Here is a 20,643-nt window from a genome sequence, read left to right as displayed (position 1 = left end):
AGGAGTCAGTATTTCACACACCCAGCGTTCCATTACTGTACCCCCAAGACAGTCACAAATCAAATGATCACAAGCCAACTTATAAAACAGGAATTTACATGCATGAGTAAAATTCATGTTTTAAAACAAAACCTAGGCAATATTTTCAAATAAACCAGTCACATCTTTTTTTCCTTTTTTTTTTTTTCTTAATACAGAGAGTGCATGCATGCAAGAGCTAGGGAGGGGGGCAGAGGGAGAGAGAGAGAATCTTAAGCAGGCTCCACATTGAGCCCCGAGCCCAATGCAGTGCTTGATCCCACAACCCTGGTATCATGACCTGAGCCAAAATCAAGACACTCAACAGAGCCACCCAGGCACCCCCAAGGAGTCACATCTTAAAACTAAAATAAACACAAATCCAAGGGAGTAAAGATGAAATCTATCATGTATTTAAAAACAACTTCATTTGCTCAATATTTCAAAACTGACTGGAAGTCACAGTTAAGACAACGTTATGTTCACAAAGCACCCTTTTACCCTTTAGAAATCTCTAAGTTCTGTGAAAATGTAACTCACTACTATTTTAAAATTCTATACATATTAATTGAAGACTCAAAATTGTTCACACTGCAAATGTCTTTTTCAACATAGCTAAGAGTTACAATCAAAATAGGATTATCTACTATTGAACATTATCACTCAGAATATAGAATATAGGGGTTTAAGTACAACAGCCTCCAGGTATTTATGGTTTCATGAACTTTTTTAAACATTCATTTGTAGTATTATTAAGGCTTAAAATTATCTTCTCTCTTCTACATTCTTGAAATTTAATTTTTTTTTTTTTTTTTTTTTTTTTTTTTTAGAGAGACAGAGAACAAGCAGGGGAGAGGCAGAGAGAAGGGGGAGACACAGAATCCGAAGCAGGGTCCAGGCTCTGAGCTGTCACCACAGAGCCTGATGCAGGGGCTCAAACTTGCAAACCATGAGATCATGACCTGAGCCGAAGTCAGACACTTAACCAACTGAGCCACCCAGAGGCACCTCTTCCACATTCTTAAATGCTTATTCAAGAAACACATTAATGATTAACTTTAACAAGCTTTAGTTTTTACTGTCAACATCCGAAGCAGACTCCAGGCTCCAAAATGTCAGCACAGAGCCTGACACGGGGGCTCAAACTCGTGAACTGCAAGATCATGACCCGAGCCGAAGTCGGATGCTGAACGGACTGAGCCACCCAGGTGCCCCTCTTCCACATTCTTAAACACTTTTTCAAGAAACACATTAATGATTAACTTTAACAAACTTTAGTTTTTATTGTCAACATCCACCATTAAATTTAACCCAGGAAGAGGAAAAAAATTACATAATCAGCTTTTTAAATTTTTTGCAAATACTCAAGTGGTTTTTTCCTAGTAATCCAGGTCATCAAATCTTTAAATAGTTACCATTTTTTAGTTACAGTGTTGTCCTTATGTTGGTTTTTGCTATATATTTAAGACAAGATTCAAAGAACAAAGCAACATCTATGCTTTAAAACACACACAAGGGACACCTGGGTGGCTCAGTTGGTTGAGCATTCGACTCTCCATTTCAGCTCAGGTCTTGATCTCACTCATGGTCTTTGAGATCGAGCCCCCTCTCGGGCTGCACTGACAGTGGGAAGCCTGCTTGGGATTCTCTCTCCCTTTCCCTCTGCCCCTCCCCAACTTGTACTCTCTCCCCCTCTCTAAAATAAATTTTTTTTTAAACCTAAAACACCCACACGTATGAACACATAGTCCCTACACACTGCCACATCCACTCCCTCAAAAGACAGAGGGATGAAATGGAAGCTAACGTTCCTCGCTGGCTCAGCACCTCTCATCTTCAGTCCCTTAATGTGTCTACTGCAAAACTGCTACCAATTTAATCATGTGGAAGAGGGGAAAAGAGGAGCTGCATATGCAAAATGTTTACATTAAACAAACTTAAAGTTTATCAGTATAATTTCTTTAGAGAATTATTTTTTTCATCTTTTTTTAAATGTTTGTTTTTGAGACAGAGCACCAGCAGGGGAGAGGCAGAGAGAAGGGGCAGAGAGGCTCTGTCAGCACAGAGCCTGATGCAGGGCTTGGAACCCACGAACCATGAGATCATGACCTGAGCCAGAGCCGAATGCTTAACCAACTGAGCCACCCAGGCACCCCATCATTTTCTTTTAATGTTTATTCATTTTCAGAAAGAGAGAGAGAGAGAGAGAGAGAGAGAGAGAGAGAGAGAAAACGAACATGAGTGGGGATGGACAGAAAGACAGAGAAAGAGAGAATCCCAACTAGGCTCCTTGCTGCCAGCACAGAGCCCATGTGGGGCTCAATCTCACAAACCTCAAGATCATGACCTGAGCCAAAATGAAGAGTCAGATGCCCAAATGAGCCACCCTCGTGCCCCTAGAGATTCTCATTTTATTTTTTTATTATTTTTTTTTTTTGAGATTCTCATTTTAAAATGGGGACACCTAGCTGGCTCAGTCAGTATAGTATGCAACTCCTGATCTTGAGGTCATGAATTTGAGCCCATGATGGGCACAGAGATTACTTTAAAAAATTTTAATTGAAAAAATAAAAAATACATTAATAATACCTTGAGAATAAATTGCAAAACAAACTATAAGTTTTCAGAAAAGGAAACCAGTAAGCCCACTTCACAGTACTGAACTACAATAGGCAAACTAAATAGATCCTATAAGGGGACTCAAAAGCCAAAATAAAATCAGCCCTAATTTAATCATTTGGTCATCAAGTCATGATATCGCTGTTTGTGAGTTCAAGCCCCACATCAGGCTCACTGTTGTAAGCACGAAGGCTGCTTCAGATCCTCTGTGCCCCTCTCCCTCTCTCTGCCCCTTCCCCTCTGGCACTCTCTCTCAAAATTAATTAAAATTCTTTTTAAATAATAAAATAAAGTTATACTTATAAAGCTAATTTTGCATTCAAGTGACAAATCCCTATTTACCACCACAGCCAGACTGTGGCCCCCAAAGACCCTCCCATACAAAGCTCCTCCTCACAGCACAAAAACAGACACTCAGATCAACAGAACAGAGAACCCAGAAATGGACCCACAAATGTATGCCAACTAATCTTTGACAAAGCAGGAAAGAATATCCAATGGAATAAAGACAGTCTCTTCAGCAAGTGGTGCTGGGAAAATTGGACGGCGACATGCAGAAGAATGAACCTGGACCACTTTCTTACACCAGACACAACATAAATGCAAAATGGATGAAAGACCTCAATGTAAGACAGGAAGCCATCAAAATCCTCAAGGAGAAAGCAGGCAAAAACCTCTTGGATCTTGGCCGCAGCAACTTCTTACTCAACACATCTCCGGAGGCAAGGGAAACAAATGCAAAAATGAACTACTGGGACCTCGTCAAAATAAAAGCTTCTGCACAGTGAAGGAAACAATCAGCAAAACTAAAAGGCAACTGACAGAATGGAAGAAGATATTTGCAAATGACATATCAGGTAAAGGGTTAGTATCCAAAATCTATAAAGAACTTATCAAACTCAACACCTAAAAAACAAATAATCCAGTGAAAAAATGGGCGAAAGACATGAATAGACACTTCCCCAAGGAAGACATCCAGATGGCCAACACATGAAAAAATGCTCATCACCACTCATCATCAGGGAAATATAAATCAAAACCACAATGGGATATCACCTCACACGTGTCAGAATGGCTAACATTAACAACTCAGGCAATAACAGGTGTGGGCGAGGATGCAGAGAAAGACGATCTCTTTTGCACCATTGGTAGGAATGCAAACTGGTGCAGCCATTCTAGAAAACAGTATGGAGATTCCTCAAAAACTTAAAAATACAACTACCCTTCGCCCAGGAATTGCACTACTAGGTATTTATCCAAAGGATACAGATGTGCTGTTTCGAAGGGGCACATGTGCCCCAGTGTTTACAGCAGCTCTATCAACAATAACCAAAGTATGGAAAGAGCCCAAATGCCCATCGATGGATGAATGGATAAAGAAGATGTGGTATATATATACACATACATACATACAATGGAGTAGTACTCAGCAATCAAAAAGAATGCAATCTTGCCATTTGCAACTACATGGATGGAATTAGAGGATATTATGCTAAGCAAAATTAGAGAAAGACAAATATCATATGACTTCACTCATATGAGGACTTTAAGATACAAAACAGATGAACATAAGGGAAGGGAAGCAAAAATAATATAAAAACAGGGAGAAGGACAAAACATAAGAGACCCTTAAATATGGAGAACAAACAGCGTTAATGGAGGGGTAGTGGGAGAGAGGATGGGCTAAATGGGTAAGGGGCATTAAGGAATTTACTCCTGAAATCACTGTTGCACTATATGATAACTAAACTTGAATGTAAATTAAAAAAAATAAATAACAAACTAATAAAAAAAAAAACAAAGCTCTTCCTCAGAAATAAATTCTAGATAGACCCATATACTTATAAACAGAAGTAAAAGTTTATACAGCAAGACCCATTCAGTGGAGAAAGAATGGTCTCATTGGTAAATGGTGCTGGCACAAATGGAGATCGACAATCCAAAGAACTTAAGTTGGACTCCTACTTCCCACTACATACAAAAGTTAACTCCAAATGGATCAACAGCCTAAATATAAGAGCTAAAACCATAAAACTCTTAGAAGAAAACATAGGAATAAAGATTCAGGACCTTGAGTCTGGCAATAGATTCCTAGATTATACAAACAGAAGCATGTGCAACAAAAGAAAAAATAGATCCATTGGACTATCAAAATTAAAAACCCTTTTGCATCAAAAGGCATTATCAAGAAAGCAAAAAATTGGGACACTTGACTGGCTCAGTCAGTAGATCATACAACTCCTAATCTCAGAGTCATCAGTTCAAGTCCCACGTGGGGCATAGAGCCTAAATAAAATTTAAAAAAGAAGAAAGCAAAAGACAACCTACAGAAGAGAGAATATTAACAAATCATACATCCAATAAAGGTCTAGTACCTAAAATGAATAACAAGCACAACTCAATAACAACAACAACAAAAATGTCAATAGACATTTCTCCAAAGATCTACAAGTCACCAACAAGTACATGAAAAGATACTCAATGTCATTAATCATTTAGAGAATGCAAAAACCACAATGAGAGACCACTTCGAACCAAAAAGGATGGCTATAATTTAAAAAGGATGGCTCAGGACACCTAGGTGGTACTCAGTTGGTTAAGTGTCCCAACACTTGCTTTTGGCTCAGGTCATGATTGTGAGATCAAACCCTTCACTGGGCTCCGTGCTGGGCATGAAGCCTACTTAAGATTCTCTCTTTTCCTCTTCTTCCCCCACTTGCACATGCACACACACTCTCTCCCCCAATAAAAAAATAAGAAAAATAAGAAAAATAAGAAAAAGGATGGCTATAATTTAGAAAGGAAGGTAGGAAAGAAGGAAGTAGGAAGGAAGCAAGAAAGAAGAAACTAACAAATGTTAGCAAAGATGTGGAGAAACCCTTATACATTGCTGGAGGGAATATCAAGAAGTGGAACCTCTAGAGGAAAGAGTGGTGATAAACATAGAATTATAATACAACCACCTAGCAGTCCCCTCCCTAAGTATATAACCAAAAGAAGTGAAAACTGGTACTCAAATACACACATACACATATTCATCCGTCAGTGATGAATGGATAAACTGTGGCATATACATGTAATGGAATATTATTTGGCCGTAAAATGGAATGAAATACTGATTCACACTACAATTGGATGAACCTCAGACACATTATATGAAATGAAAGCAGCCAGATACAAACAGGTACATACTGCATGATTCCACTATATAAAATACTCAGAACAGGTCAATCCAAAGGGACAAAGTGCAGACTGGTAGTGGCTAGGAGCTGGCAGAAGGAGCAGTGGGGTTTAAGTGTTCAAAGGGCACAGGTTTCTTTTTTCAGGAGATGAAACATTTTGGAACTGGTGGCTGCAACATTGTGAATATCCTAAGTGCCACTGAACTGTTCACTTTAGAATGGTTAATTTTATGTTGTGTGAATTTCACCTCAATTTTTTAAGTTTGTGTAGATATCTCATTTGCTAGTCTATACATCTCCACCTCAGCCAGGAATGCTCTCCCCAGCTCAGTGTTCCCCTCTCAATACCTTAGGTCTCCCTGGTACACGGCCTAGATGCAGCTGGAGAGAAAACACTGGGTCAAAAATGATCTGTGAAAACAAACTTTAAGAACGTATATTTACATAAAGACTGAAACTGTATGCTGGGGGAAAAAAGCACTAGAGAAATGTATACACTAAAACTTCCTTAACAAAATCCAAACACAAATGGAAGGTGAGGCCTTCCATGAACACAGACAGTGACCAACACTCAAGTCTGCATTACCACCAACAATGTTTGAAAATGTCAGGCAGCAACTTCCTCCTAAGTTTCAAACTTCAAACCACAAGGCAGAACAGCACACAAATTTCTCTGCAACACCTACCCGTATTTCATGTTTGAGACACTGCAGGCAGTCTAGCACTTTCTCAAGAGCTGATTCTTAAAGCAAATAAGATTATAATACTGGCACTGTTCAGAAATGTTAGGAACAATAAAGTCTTTCTTCTCAATTACTTACTATGTAACTTACTCAGCACCAAAGTGTACAAGATACTACATAGTAACAAAGAACACAGGGGAACAGTGTTTGGTGCTTTAGAGTTATTTTAAGGATAAAGTGGGAATAGTACATTAATTTCTAAGAAGTGAAAAAATATCTGTATTGTGTATTATATCATATATATATATGTATGTATGTATGTATGTGTATGTATGTGTGTGTGTGTGTGTGTGTGTGTATCTTTAACACTATAGCAATGATCTGGGGACATATCACTCACACTTTTCCCTTAGCAGAGTCAAGCAAACCGGCTGAAAACTTCACCTACGGAAGCTTTTTTCAAGGTAAGAAATACCACCTCAAGTATGCACAGTACAAACAAATTTTTGGAAGGATTCAAACTGTCTTTCCTTAAAAGTACTCTGACCAAATGATTCATAACCAAAAAGTTAACAAACATGAAGCATGGATAAGTAAGGCTTGTACACCCTTTGACTAAGAAGGAATGCTACTGACATCTACAGGGTACGTCCAGCATGCCTAGGGTTTTCCATCTATTATCATTTAATGCCCAATAATCCTGTCATTCCTATTCAAAATCCATGTATGCACACTGAAGTAGGTACATGATGAAGTTAACCGAAGCTGTTCATCAGTAATTATCATGGTGGTTTCATTCAACCAAGACTTTTATGATTCCCAGCTATAACCCCCCAAAAAGGTGCTCTCAACATCCCTACCTATATACTAATTTGATAAGCATGTAATTCAAGCCATCCAAGGCACTGATAAAAACATTTAGCAAAACAGGATCAAAGATGAAGTATTTCATCTCACCATTTAATGAACTCTTTGAAAGTAAAGTTAGTGATTAAATCATTAATACTTTCGGAGAGCAGGTGTTAAACTATCAAGGTGTGCAATTATATAAACTGCATTTCTCCAGCCCTTCAACAAAGTATCATGAGAGATTACCACATGCCTTGCTGAAATGAAGACCGGGTTTAGCTTAGGCGTGGCTTGTTTGGTCCTACTACAGTAGATTCTACACCATTCTGTCCACATGAATAAACCAAGAGCCAAAAATGTCAAGGCAAGTTCACACACCATCTCCGTGGGTGAGCTAAGACTGGAAACCAGGTCTTGTGACAACTATTTTTTCTTTAAACTCAATTTTCAAAAAATGAATTCATGGCATTATTTAATGACATCATCTTTCCCCAGTTCCTGAAGCCTTAAAAAACCAAGAGGCTATCCTTGACTCTTGTCTTCTCTCACACCCACCAGTAAATCCAATCAGCTCTCACTTCAAATTAAGTCCCCAATCTGACCATTCTCACCTCCTCCACTAAGACCACCTACTCACACCACGAGCACAACCCACCCAGACTAGCGGCCGCTGCAGCCTCCTGCCTGAGATCCTGCCACTCTACAATCCATTATCATACAGTGGCCACAGTGACACTGTTGGTTTTTTTCAGTTTTGAAACAACAAACTTGTAGAAAAGCACAATACAAAGACTTTCTTCCCCAAACCACCTGAGAGTCAGCTGCCAACTTGAGGCTCCAACATCCTCAAAAGCTAAAAACAAGGGGGGGGCGCCTGGGTGGCGCAGTCGGTTGGGCGTCCGACTTCAGCCAGATCACGATCTCGCGGTCCGTGAGTTCGAGCCCCGCGTCGGGCTCTGGGCTGATGGCTCAGAGCCTGGAGCCTGTTTCCGATTCTGTGTCTCCCTCTCTCTCTGCCCCTCCCCCGTTCGTGCTCTGTCTCTCTCTGTCCCAAAAATAAATAAACGTTGAAAAATTAAAAAAAAAAAAAAAAAAAAGCTAAAAACAAGGATGGTCTACAAACTACAACAAAATCATCAAGATCAGGAAATGAAGACTGCTACATTACTATGCTTTAATCCTCAAAGCCTGCTCCAGGCCACCCCTTACACATGGTGGGGACAGCATGGGCCCTGACTCTCCATGCAGTCTACTCTCCCCTCTGGACACTCTCCCCACCCTGATCAAGCCCTAGCATCCCACACTAGGTGACCCCATCAGAAAGACCCTGTCTTCACCCTGCTTAGGCTCTGACTCTGGTGACATCCACCATGCCTTCCCAACATGGATCCTCTGTCCCAGGCCACCATCCCCATACCACGAGGGCCAACATGCTGCTTTGTGCCACAACAGCTCCACACACCCCTCCTCAAATGGTATGTGCCTACCTTGCTCTGTCCCACCTAATGGTTTCAGGACAGAACTGTTCAGAAAAAAGAAAGGGAGAGTGATCACTTCTCACTCTTTGGCTCAAAACCCTCCAATCGCTTTTTCATCTTTCCCAGAATAAAATCCAAACTCTTTCCCATGGTCCAACAGGTCCTATAAGTCTTTCCCCTACCTCTCTACATCTATGCAGTAAAAAAAGCACTCTATATTTGCTGGCCTTTATTCAAACATACTAAAAACTCTTTTTTGGGCATCTGAGTGGCTCAGTCAGTTAAGCATCTGACTTCAGCTCAGGTCATTCCTGGGTTCAAGCCCCACATCAGGCTCTGTGCTGACAGCTCAGAGCCTGGAGCCTGCTTCAGATTCTGTCTCTCTCTCTCTCTCTCTCTCTCTCTCTCTCTCTCTCTCTGCCCCTCCCCTCATGCTCTCTCTCAAAAATGAATAAATGTTAAAAAAAAAATTTTTTTTAATCTTTCTTACCTCAGGGCCTTTATATTGTGTTCTCTGTCTCTCTGAAAGCTCTCCCGCCTCTCCAAACCTTAGTAAGTTCAAACCTGATTTCCTAAGAGGCTTTCCCCAGTTTGTTCCCCATCCACCATTCCCAGAACTCCATCTACCCCCTTACCTTTATTTTCTTTATAGTACTTATGACCACCTCACAGTATAATACATGCTTATTTATATTCCACAAGAACAGAACAATTTCTTCTTTACTGTTGTATCCCCATATTTGGAATGTCCTTAATATACAGTAGACACATGAATGTCTGCATGATGGCGGAATTCCCCAAGAATCCATCTTGGTGACAAAAACTAAGCAAACATGATGTCATTTTACATCTATAGGATGTATGTAAAGATGCGAGAAATGGCGGTGTAACTTAAAATATTCGTACTGACACTTACGTGGTGCTTTAAAGTATACTATTACCCGCAATAATTCCAAGCAGTATCTGTACTGAGTTCGCTTTCTCTTCTTCACAGATAGACAAAGCTCAGAAAAGTGCCATGATGTGCATAGGCAGTAACTGACAAGTTCATGACTCCAACTTGGGCCTAGATTCTAAGTACTATTAATGACACCATGCAAGTCCCTCTGTATGTGCACCACTAGTCAATCACTCTCTTAATTCCCAACAGCCTTCCCTTTAACTTCCAGAATTACTGGAATGTTTCAAAAGAACAGCTAGAGGTGCGGAAATACTGTAATTTTCAACCCTACCTATATATTTATGTCTTACTGAAAGCATAATGCACACTCTGACTACAGGTCTATTGCACGATAGCTCTGTTTTTATAAAGAGTTCAGGCAAAAGACCCTTGATAATGGGCGTTTTATTTTAGCGCCATATTCCAGGAGTCAGCAAACTATAGCTCACCACCTGTTTCTGTAACAACGTGTAAGGTAAAAAACAGTTTTTACATTTTTAAATGGTTGGGGGAAAATAATCAAAATAATATTTCATGACAGCTGAAAATTTTAAGGTAATTCTGAGTTCACTGTCCATAAGTAAAGTCTGACTGAGACACCCTCAGATTCATGTGTTTATTGATTTCCCACGGCTGCTTCTGCACTACAGTGGCAAGTTAGGGAGCTACGACAGATATGTGGCCTGAAAAGCAATCCTTTCCAGATCCTTTGTCAACCACTCCCACAGTCTCCTGGTTTTGCACCCCTCCCCAACATAGTGACCCCCAAAAAACATCCCCTGACCTCCTCCCTGCCAAGATTGGCTAAGGTTTTTCTGTGGCACCGGATTTTTCTCCCATCACTTCACATCCATGTGACATGTGTACTGTCTGTATACAGCTGCCTCCCCAACTAGATTGCAACATGGGAGACCCACATCAGCTTGTTCATTATTAGATCCCACTGCCCAGCAATACTGTCCACAGTAGGCACCTAATACCTGCTGAATGAATGAAAGGGCAGAAGATACTATATTCAGATGAGCTGATCTAAATCACCTTCAAATTTACAAGAAATTTCTGCCAGAAGATACCAGAAGTACATCTTATCAGGGTTACAAAGGGGTCATATGAATGACTCTAACCCCTGTTTCATTCTACTCATAAACCCCGACAACGCACAAAATGGATCAGGGCAGGACAGGGAACGGGGCGGGGGGGGGGGGGCGGGTAGTGGGGAGAGGTTAAACTAAAACGCAGCCCAGTAGTAAAAGGTATTAACAACAACAACAACAACAACAACAACAGGAACAACCCAAGTTTGCAGGCTCAGATGTGAGTCCGCAAAACTCATATATAGCAGAGGCTGCTTGCTCCTCAGTTTCAACCACAACCTCCAAAAAAATCTTCCTCCCACGTTGCCTTTACATATTTCACCATGTCACACTGCCTATTAGTCATCTAATTTATTCACTCACCTTACAAGAAATCTCTTTTTTAAGAGATTTTTTTTAAAACACAAACAGATCTAAAAAGCTAAAGAAACAAATAGCTAAAGAAACCTAAATAACAAAAATTTTCATGCATTAACATGGACCACACAAAGCAGTTTTGATCATGAGACAGGAGGGGGAAAAAAAAAAAAAAGTAGGTAGTTTAAGGAAATGAAGCCCTCATGGGCTGTGGCATGAGGTTCTAAGCCCGGAAGCTTCGGGAAAACTGAAACCAGGAGAAAACAGACCCAAAGGGCAAAACTGATGGAAAAGGTACAGAAAAGGAAATGGGAGGTGTCTAACATAAAGACACTTACTTCAATTTTCCCTAGGTCAGACAAGCATCTATCAGAAAAAGGGAAAAGAGGGCTCATCTCTACAATGTGGTTTAAGAACTCTGTTGGAGTAGGAAAATGTCTTCTCTTCAAAGGAATGACAACTAATCAACGAAAAAGATACTAAGAGAATTAGACAATTCTCATTTGCAACCCACGGTTGCAAAACACTGATTCAGGCAAGAAACACCAAGGGATGTTAAAACCACTGCATAATTATAAGAACAGATACTCACACAGTCTGAAAATATCTTATTTAAAAAGGGAAAAGAAATCTCCACAATCAAAAAACCTGGAAGACACATTTTAACCAAATGATACTTAACATTAGCAATAATGATGTGTCTCATGTGATAATAAGGACGCACTGAGAAGGGGACACCATGACCTATGATGTATTCCTGTCAAAAGTATTTAATCTGATTCTTAATCATGACAAATCAGACAAATCCAAATTAAGAGACTCATCTATAAAACAACTGGTCTGGGCTCTTTAAAACTCTCATGGCCATTAAAAAAATAAATTAGCCTGGGGGAACCATTCCAGATCAGCGTTACTTAATTCTCAGATCACTAAAAGCCCTCAAAATGTTTGCTATTGATCCATGATAAGAGAAGTACACAAGTTAGAGTTCAGAAATTTTTATAGCAACTTGATCATAGAATCTAATTTTTAAATGAGCCTTAATTTTATGTCTTCATTTCTTCCATTTTACTTTTCTAGTAATTTATTATCATTGTATTTTAAAAAATTATTGGTCCACAGCAGAATGGAAATGAAAGAAAAAAAAAATGATCCTTCTCCAATAGAGTTTCAGAAGGAGAACTAAGAGACGTGACATCTAAATGTAATGTGTGCTCCTGGATTTAAAGTATGTATGTGTAGTGTGTGTGTGTGTGTGTGTGTGTGTGTGTGTGTGTGTATACATATATATAATTTAACATATAGTCACACAATATTCTACCAATGTTAAATTTATGCACACACACACACACACAACATTCTATCAATGTTAAATTCCCTACGAGTGATAACAACACTGTGGTTGTATTGTAGGAAAACATCCCTTTTCTTAAGAGACATGCTCAATTATTCAGGGGTGAAGTTAGTATGTCAGCAGCTCTCAATGTCTACTCCCAAATGACTTAGCAAAGAATAAGTTGTAGGACTGATGGGATGGGGTAGTGTGGATGGTAGGATAAAATATAAATCATTTAGTTTAAAAATTACGAAACCTATCCAAGTATAAATATGACAGTAATATAAATTTAGAGATTAAGTGAAATACCAAGTAGAAACCACACAAAATATTTTCTATAACCTGGTCCTTTGATAGTAAAATTCACATGGGTTTGACAAAAATTAAATAATTTAAGTGATAATTATATATTCATGGGTACCATAAATAATTTAAATTATAATTATATTTTCATGGGGACCAGGTTTTCAAAATATAATAGTTTAAAACTAAGAGAAGGCATTAATCAATGGACTAAAACATAAAATAGTATTTCTACAGACATTTTTAAATTTTTAACTATAAATAATAACAAATAACTCAATATATGAGAATGCAGTTCAAAACAAAAGGAATTACTTTGAATATACCACACACTACTATATTCTACAATAAATTTCAGATGTGTCAAAGAGTTAAATATAAAGAATAACCCATAAAAACAAATACTGATCCTAAAAGCATATCCTACCTTTGGAGAAGAGAAAATTCATCACTAAAGAATGAACAGAGAGACGAGAGATGAAGAGAGAAAAGTTAAATGAGTTCTGACATGTAAACCGTAAATCCTTAAAGTTCATTCGTTCAGCAATTCATTTGACTTACTACAAGTTCACAGAACATTCCAAGCATGGATGTAAGCCCTGAATTTTCAGAGTTTGAGTAAAATACACATGGCCCCTGACCTCACAGAGCTTAAGTCTAGTAGGAACTGAGCAAACAGCACAAAAAGCAATGGGATGTTCTGGTAAGCACCACAGAGGAAAAGACAGACTGCTCCAAGTAAAGACCTACTGAGGAGGCACTGTACACAGGATGGTCACGAAAGAATTCTCTAAGAAACAACATCAAAGCTGATACCAGAAGAAAGAACAAGAAACCAGCAAAGCGCAGAGGGAAAACAGCAGCTCAAAAAGGCCAGAGGCAGGGAAGGGCCCAAGAGATCATGAACAATACCAGTGGACAAGAGCAAGTGATAAAGATGACATTCTAAAGTACCAAGAAAAACACAAGTTCCTACACAACACATCACTGCAAGGGAAGTGTGTACATTCCTGATAGCCACCTGCATTTATCCACCTAACAAAGCTGAATGAAATACAATGACAAAAGTTGGAGAGGATGAAGAAAGAGACAGAACTGTATGCCAGAGTGTTATTTAACCTAAAGACAATCCAGGAGCCAACACTGACACACCTACTCTCATGACATCTTGGTGGCGAGAGGCTGGACCCAGCTACATCCCATACTCCCAGATCTGTGCAAAAGCAGTGAGAGATGTGCTAAGACAGAATTCAAAGCAAATGCTGAGAAGACTTCTGGCAGCACGGTAAAAAGTGTGAAAGTGAAAAAGGGGTAATCTACCCTGACTAAAGCTTGAAATGCTACATTTTCAAGGTGAAGAAGATGTGTGGGTACATGTTACGGCAGAATGAAAACTATCTCACTTCATGGGGAAAAATGCCTGGCTTGTTCTAGACTGACATTGTCAATAAAGTATGGCTCAAAAAATTAAGAAAAATACAGAAAATCTAAAAATAAATGACAGAAACTATAACACTGCTCATATCTTTGGATTTCACATAAGCTTCTATTTCCCAAAAATATTACTCTTCCTCCCCCTAAAACCAAGTGCACAAAATATAGTCACAAGAAATGATCTTTCCAAAATAAAAAAGAAACCACCAAAAAGCCTAAATGTGTGAAAGTACGTAAATTGTAATGGGTTAATTTAAATTAGAAATGTACATGAGCGTAGATTAAAAAGTACCCAAAATACATCAAGTAGTAAATAATGACATTTAGTTTGTATATATGGACAAAACATAAAATGTTTATATACTTTTTAAATGTTTGTATTTGAAGAGACAAATAACATTTTGTAACCATGGACTGCTCTGCTCAAGACTATGTTCAGTTGTATCTTTTTTAAATCAACAGATTAAAGAATTAAAGTATTACAATGACACTCCTATTCCCACTCTTTAGAATTAACAACTGCTAACATTATTTTAAAATAGCTATTTTTTTTTTTTAAGCTAAGCTAACCCTTTAAAATAAACCCTGAGTCCTAACCTCTTCTCCTGGCTCCTAGTGGCAGTTACGTTCTGATGGAAGCCCAAGTGTCCACCTCTGGATACTTTTATGAGAAACAGAGAATCCAAGGGACAGCGCACAGAGAAGCGAATACAGACACACATCCATCAACAATACACGGTACTGGAAGCCTTTTATAAATGGCATTATACTTTTCTATCATTTGTCAAACTTGATGCAAGTTTTTCTACAAATAAATATTTTGTACTTATGTCCTTTATACATGCTTTTTAATTCGAAAAATAGGTGTATTTTTCTAGCTGATGTAAGTAACGATAGATCTAATGCATTTGCAACATTACAACATATGAATACACTCCCCACTGATTTTTCCCAAGTGTTCTATCACACAGCGTTATAAAATTTCCGGGGTTTTTGTGGGTTTTTAATTTTAATAGAAGCTTATTTTTAGCAAATTAAACAATACTACTTATTAACGAGATTAAGTTTCGAATTAAGCAAAGCAAAAACAAAAATATAACTCAAATCATGATTATCTGTATCCACCAGGTAATAAATCAAATACCTTCATTATCAGTTGTTAAGTACAACTATAAATTAATCATCCAACTATTAAAAACCAATCACAGCTTTAAAAAGAACTATGAGTATCATACAAAAATAAAATCTATACATTTTTTTCAAATTAAAAAGCATGTATAAAGGACATAAGTACAAAATATTTATTTGTAGAAAAATGTCAAATGTGCCTTATTTATGACTTATACTGTTTTTTCTGAAATTTTCTTAAAAATAAATTCAGATATTGATTTGTTGCCACCTACTGGTTAAATTCATACTTGAATAATATCATTGCACATTAAAAATTCACTATAGTATATCATAGTAATGATCTTTATAAAATTTTACTAAGCTGATCTGATAAATTTAGCTTTGGAGACGCTGGTTTTTTTGGAGGGGAGAAGTTTTTAAAGCTACACCATGAATTAATAATACCTTGACTTTTAAAAATATTCTAACAAAATTTTCATTAGTGTGTTGGGAATGTTTAAAAGTTAAAATACTATTATAATTTGTGAAAAATATAAAATCCTTATTTAATTAAAATACTTTCAGAATGTTATTCTTATTTTATTTACAACGCAAATGTTTATATGTGTCAGTTTTCCAGAATATTGGAGTTATAGAACTTAAGACACTGTCATCTTTTTTACAGTTAATATGTCAGAATCAGGACCCCCTTCCAAAAAAAAAAGCCCACATGTTACATTTGTTCATTTTGCATTTTAAATATCTTTTCCTCTACAGCAGTCCTTCACCCTCCTTTTTTTTTTTTTTTTTTTTTTTTTTTTAAGTACAACCACTGGATGAAAAATCAGTGGTCCCACTGCACTGTTTTTTAAAACCACTCTTTTACTTAACCATATTTAAAAAGCATAACAAACAGAACACATGGAGTTATTTTTGGATCCCAATTCTAAAAAATCAACTGTAAGAAGTAATTGTGGAAATGTGAATACAAGACTGGGTTTAGATGACCACAATCTAAAGGGGCAGACAGAGAGGGAGACAATCCCGAGCAGGTTCCATGTTGTCAACACCAGTAAGACACTCACCCACCTGAGCCACCCAGGTACCCCAATGTCTCTTCTTATAAGGGCACTAATCCGATCCTAAGGGCTTCACCCTTATGGCCTTATCTAAATCTCACTACTTGCCAAAGGCCCCATCTCCAAACACCATCACTTTGGGGGTTAGGGCTTCAATATCGGAACTTGGGGGGACACAAATCAGTCCACAGCAGTCACTAAAAGATTTGTACATTTTCTTACATAGTCACAAATCATTAGCATATCTAACAAAGTAACAAAACTGAATTTAAGTGACAGGTACTTGCATTTAATATGCTATTAACACAACTTCTAAGTTTGAAATTTCTCATAATTAAAAAAAAGCTTTAAAAAAGAATGTATGAAACTACTTTTCAATGTAATGCCTATAACCAAAACCGGAATTAAAATGTCTTAAGATAAACAAAGTACTAATCTTAAATTATTACAAGGCAAAAAAAGAAGCTGACTTGAAAATTTGTCTTTGAATAAATTTGGTAAGAACTGTTACAGGATTTTTAAAATAATTTGTCTCACCTAAGAGTGTCAAGCTGAAAATGCTGACCTTACATACTCAATGTTCTAGTTAATTTGTCCAAATTATTTATCTACTTAAATGTCCTCAATTATGAAAAAGATGTTATTTTTGGATCCTACTGTAAAGAGAGTATCTTTCCATTATATATCCAATAGGTTATTACTGAAATATTTTTAAATTATTTTTTGTTTGGAATACTTCACTTGCCTTAACTCTTCTTAATTATAATTTTCACAATAGTCTCTGATCTTTCAAATAGACTTTATCATCTGAAAATAATAAGCTTCACTTCTAGTTTGTGTATGTATGTTTTTCTTGTATGACTGCACTGACATTTATTTTAAAAAAAATTTTTTTTTTTTAACATTTATTTATTTTTGAGACAGAGAGAGACAGAGCATGAACAGGGGAGGGGCAGAGAGAGAGAGGGAGACACAGAATCTGAAACAGGCTCCAGGCTCTGAGCTGTCAGCACAGAGCCCGACACGGGGCTCGAACTCACGGACCGTGAGATCATGACCTGAGCCGAAGTCGGACGCTTAACGGACCAAGCCATCCAGGCGCCCCTACACTGACATTTCTAAAATAACACTAAGCAGGATGCCTGGGTGGCTCAGTTGGCTAAGCATCCGACTCTTGATCTCAGCTCAGGTCATGATCTCACAGTTCATGAGTTCAAGCCCGGCCTCAGGCTCTGTGACAGCCCAGAGCCTGCTTGAGATTCTATCTGCCCCTCCCCCACTCACATACTTGCATGTGCACACGCATACTCTCTCTCTTTCAAATAAACTTTAAATGTTTATTCATTTATTTTTGAGAGAGAGAGAGAGAGTCTGTAAACGGAGAGGTGCCGAGGGACAGAGGATCCGAAGCAAGCTCTGTGCTGACAGCAGAGAGCCCGATGTGGGGCTCACACTCACAAACCATGAGATCATGACCTGAGCCAAAGTCAGATGTTCAACTGACTGAGCCACCCAGGAGCTCCGAGAATAAGCTTTAAAAAAAAGAAAAAGTATCTACTTAAAATTCTGAGTGACAAAGTGGGAAATGTGCATAAAGAACTGGTACACACCAAAATACGACGGCTATCTCAAGAAAAAGCACTTGGGTAACCGAATTGTAGGCGGAATTAGCCACTTTCTTTCACAGAACATCATCTTTACTTGAAAAAACACCACAAACTATGCTTATTCAGACTTGGCTACATGAAAGACCTTTCTATAAAAAAAATAAATAAATAAGCAAGCCTAGCATTTAAAGAAAAACAAATGAAAGAGTATTTGTTGCCAGTGATAAAATTCAAGCTTTCAAGACAACAGTCTGTAAAACTTCCGTGTGCCACCAGAAGCAGGACAGGTCTCAACGCTTAAAGCTCTTCTGATCAGATATTAATGAGCATTACTTTGGGATACAGTTTAACGACATGTGTCAACATCTGAAGTACTGCATGACTCATTTTCCAGAAGACTGACGCATGATGTTACAAAACCATGTATGGGGCAAAGAGTCATGTAAAGTACGAGAAAATCAATGGCTTTTAATGTGACAGTATGAAAAGCTCATCAATATGGGTTTAGATTCCACAACACCACCTTTCTTCCAACACCTGCCCACTTGCCAAGTGTCAGTGTAGTCACAATGAATACCTATGATTATCTAAAAAGTCTATTAAAACACTCTTCCAACTACCTATCTGTCCACGGCCACATCTTCTTCATATGCTTACTTCAAATATATCACAACAGACTGAATGAAGAAGTATACGTGAGAATCCGTCTTCTACTAAGTCAGACGTTAAAGGCCACTTCTCTCAATGTTTTGAAAGTTAGTTTTCATTTTTAAAAAAATGTTATTTATGTGACCATTTTTTATTTTTGTTTTTTTAATGCTTATTTATTTACTTTGAGAGAGTGAGACAGAGGGAAGGGCAGAAAGAGAGGGGGAGAGAGAACCCAAGCAGGCTCCACACTGTCCGCAGAGCCTGACGCAAGTGTCCATCTCCGGGAACCACAAGAGTTTGCGATCTGAGCCGAAATTAAAAGTCAAAAGCTCAACTGAGACACCCAGGCATCCCTGTTTGTTTGTTTGTGTTTGTTTAATGGTAAATGTTTCACTTCCTACCCTGTGGCCTATCAGTGTTAAAATTACTTTACTCCGTCAATCACAGACATGTACAACAACAAATACAAAATGAGAGAACTTCCACAAAAAGGATGGCCATTCTCAAACGAGATTTTTTACAGATTTCTACTCACAAAACAGTCCTCCGCTGGAAAGAAAATCGTATCATCAGGAGAAATACATTAAAACCAGACAAAATAATATGTAAGAAAAGTACATATGTTTACATATCGATTTTCAAAGCAATTCTGGACCCTTCACACATTTTACCTCAGCTGTATGGGAGAAAGGTTAAGCATCAATTTGTCACAGACAACTCCATTCAGAAACAGAGGGGGAGGTTTGTGAGACAGTCACAGGGGTGCACACAGGGCCAAAGGGAAGGCCAACGGTGCAGAGAACAGGATGGAGACAGCCCCAGATGATCTTGACCACATCGTCTGGTTCCTACTCCAAAAGGGCAGGATCTCCAGTCACTGGGCACAGGGTTCAAATTCTAGGGAGGAAGCTCCAGGTCTGGATCAAGTCAGGTGCCCGCGGGAGGACAGAGGATACCCTCCACCCCTCTACCCGCACTTCTCCCAGCACTCTCAATACTGAATGATCCAGCAAAATGAAAAAAGGGTGTCCTTTTCACAAGGTGATGAAATGACCAACAGCAAAGAAACAACACATGCCCGCCAGGCAAGGTGAAGTTACTGTGGTTTTGAAACACGCTTGATGGGGCGCCTGGGTGGCGCAGTCGGTTAAGCGTCCGACTTCAGCCAGGTCACCATCTTGCGGTCCGGGAGTTCGAGCCCCGCGTCAGGCTCTGGGCTGATGGCTCAGAGCCTGGAGCCTGTTTCCGATTCTGTGTCTCCCTCTCTCTCTGCCCCTCCCCCGTTCATGCTCTGTCTCTCTCTGTCCCAAAAATAAATAAACGTAGAAAAAAAAAAAGTTAAAAAAAAAAAAAAAGAAACACGCTTGAGTTTTGTCACTGACATTCTAGAAATCCACTACATTTGACATAAACATAAAACCACACGAGAAGATGAGACACAAGAAAATAGATAGCAGTCCAGTTTCTTACTAATCCTCCACATCCTCATTTCTTCCTGGTCACCACATAGATATGTAATTACATACACCTCCTCAAACTAGTATAATAAAGCACCCATACTCAATTACTTACCAAATAAATGTTCCCTGGACTCTAAGACATAATTAAATGATTTCCTTCCAAAGACTACCCTCCCTGAGCTTATACTTAAGAGTAAACAAAGTAACTTAAAGTGCCAAAACAACTGAAGAACATACGATACAGTATCGACCAATTTGTCTTCCATAGAAAAGTACTGCAAGTAAGTTCTTCCCATGCAATCAAATTAACCCTCACAGCAATCTCACAAAGCAAAAACAATGGCTCTCGCTCAGGAGTGATTTTGATATGCCCCCCACGCGATGCCCGGAGACCTCTGGCAACGACTGGAGACCTTTTCCATCATCAGGCTGATTAGCTGCGA

General features: G+C 38.5%; 1 protein-coding gene and 1 pseudogene across 7 annotated transcripts in view; one reads left to right on the top strand and one right to left on the bottom strand.

Annotated features, from left to right (window-relative positions):
- Window positions 1–20,643, bottom strand: part of SRPK2 (SRSF protein kinase 2) — a 256,671-nt gene that overhangs the window by 201,819 nt on the left and 34,209 nt on the right. The gene's annotated exons all lie outside the window — the stretch shown is intronic.
- LOC122487773 lies at window positions 14,020–14,248 on the top strand (annotated as a pseudogene).

Source organism: Prionailurus bengalensis, chromosome A2, assembly GCF_016509475.1.
Source record: "Prionailurus bengalensis isolate Pbe53 chromosome A2, Fcat_Pben_1.1_paternal_pri, whole genome shotgun sequence".
Classification (NCBI taxonomy): Eukaryota; Metazoa; Chordata; class Mammalia; order Carnivora; family Felidae; genus Prionailurus; species Prionailurus bengalensis.
This window is presented reverse-complemented; position numbering and strand designations above follow the sequence as displayed.